The sequence below is a fragment of the Colobus angolensis genome, unplaced genomic scaffold (assembly GCF_000951035.1).
Source record: "Colobus angolensis palliatus isolate OR3802 unplaced genomic scaffold, Cang.pa_1.0 Scaffold451, whole genome shotgun sequence".
NCBI classification, from domain to species: Eukaryota; Metazoa; Chordata; class Mammalia; order Primates; family Cercopithecidae; genus Colobus; species Colobus angolensis.
In genome coordinates this window covers 542002-544234 of record NW_012117944.1, presented here as the reverse complement: position 1 = coordinate 544234, position 2233 = coordinate 542002, and positions in this window count along the sequence as shown.

Genomic DNA, 2233 nt, shown 5'->3' with positions numbered 1-2233 from the left:
GGACAGACAGAAAGATAGGCAGGGAGAGAGAGAGAGAGACAGAAAGTTGGTTTAAGACAGACTGGGCCTTAAAGATCATTAGGGAAAGGATTGATTCTCTAATAAAAAGTGCTGGGCTATTTAATTACTCATCATGAAAAACATTATATCCGTACATCATAACATAAAGTCATACTGTAAGAAAAGGACAAAATGATATAACTTCATAAAACAATAGAGGGGAAATGTCCTTATGACTTTAGGAGAGCTAAGAACCTCTTAAAACACAAAACGTATTACCATAAAAGATGAATAAATTCAATGACATTGAAATTAAGAACTTCTGTTCAGCAAAAGACCCAATAGAATAAAAAACAAGACAAAACTGTACACAGCACATAAAATGACAAAAGATTAGTACAGGGAATATATAAATCAATTTGACATCCAATACAGAAGTATGCAAAGACACAAATAGGCATTATACCAAGAGAAAATATTAGTGGCTTGTAAATATACGAAAAGATGCTCAAGTTCATTAATAATCAGAGAAATGCAAATTAAGGCCACAAGGAAATGCTACTCAAATCTCCTGTATTTGCAATACCTAAAACATAAGATAATACCAAGCACAGAAGAGGATGGGGAGCATTGGGGTGACTCATCTATTGATAGTAGAGACATAAACTAATATAAACACTTTGGAAATGCTTAGTGCTTCTCAAAAAAGCTGAACATGTATATACTCTATGATCCAGCAATTCCATTCTATGTCAATACTCTTAAACAGTGGTTCTCAAATTTTAGTGTGCATCAGAATCACCTGGTGGGTTTACTAAATACAGATTGCTGGGATCTTCCCCCAGAGTTTTGAATTCAGTAAGTCTGGGTAGGGGGGCTTGAGAATTTGCATTTCAAAGAAGTCCCAAGGGATGCTGATGCTGCTGTTCTGGGAACCACTCTTCAAGAACCATTGCTGTAGAAGAAACTTTTGCACTTACATATCAAGACGTCTACAAGAATATTAATAATGTAGTGCTTTGATAGTAAAAAGCGAAAAACTGGAAACCCAAATATCCTTTAACAATAGGATGAATAAATTATGGTATAATCATACAATGAGATATTATATAGCTGTGAAGAGAAATGAGATCACGGAGAAGTACACAAGGGCTTCTAAGTTATCGATGATATTCTAGTTTTTAAGGCAGGTGGATATTTTATGGGTATTCTAGTTATTCCTGAAGCCATATGTACAAATTTTGCATACTTACTTGTTTGTATACACTGATTCTCTCTGGCTACCACTTACTGGCCATTTTTCTACTCTCTAGCCCTACACACAACATGTCAACTTATTTCAGAACTTGAGTAAAAGGGGAACAGTACTTGGGTCCCACATCTCTACTGCCTCAAATGCTTACACACACTACTATCCCCATCTTCCCTAGTTGCTTTCAGTCATTTCTCAAGATATTTTTATACCCCACAAGCTCCTAATCACTCTTCTATGACTGTAGGCCTCAAAATGACATCCAAAACTAAATTAACACTCCATATGTGGTATAACAGACAGTACTTGTAATAAAAACTGTCTCTTGCTACCATAGGTTTTTTTGGTGCAGTTCACGAACAGTGTTTTTGCAAACTTTATCAGACTGGTTACTCATACTGACTTGAGCTTATCTATTAAAATTCTTAGTAATTTTCATACATGATATTGAAGCTATACCTGAGAAAGTTAGCCTTTTTGAACCAAAAGAATGGACTGAAAATTTTCTTATTAGACTCAGTCTTTATGACTTCTTAGATAGATCGATCGATAGACAGATAGACAGATAAACTTCTCTCATCAATGGGTTACTATCATCCATTCTCTGAGGAGGCCTCTGCATTCTTTATAAATTTAATGAGTCATCAATGATATTCAAGGCACTGACAAAGAACTGAACAGTACTGGACCAAGAACAAAGATCTGAGTCATTTCACTAGAAGTCTTCTAAATTCATCCGTATACATTTATGTATTATAGCCATTCAGTTATTTATTGTTGTTGTTTGAGACGGAGTCTTGCTCTGTCGCCCAGGCTGGGGCGCAGTGGCGTGATCTTGGCTCACTGCAACCTCCACCTCCCAGGTTCAAGCAATTCTCTGCCTCAGCCTCCCCAGTAGCTGTGATTACAGATGCCTGCCACCATGCCGGCTAATTTTTGTTTTTTTTTTTTTTGAGATGGAGTCTCACTCTGTCGCCCAGG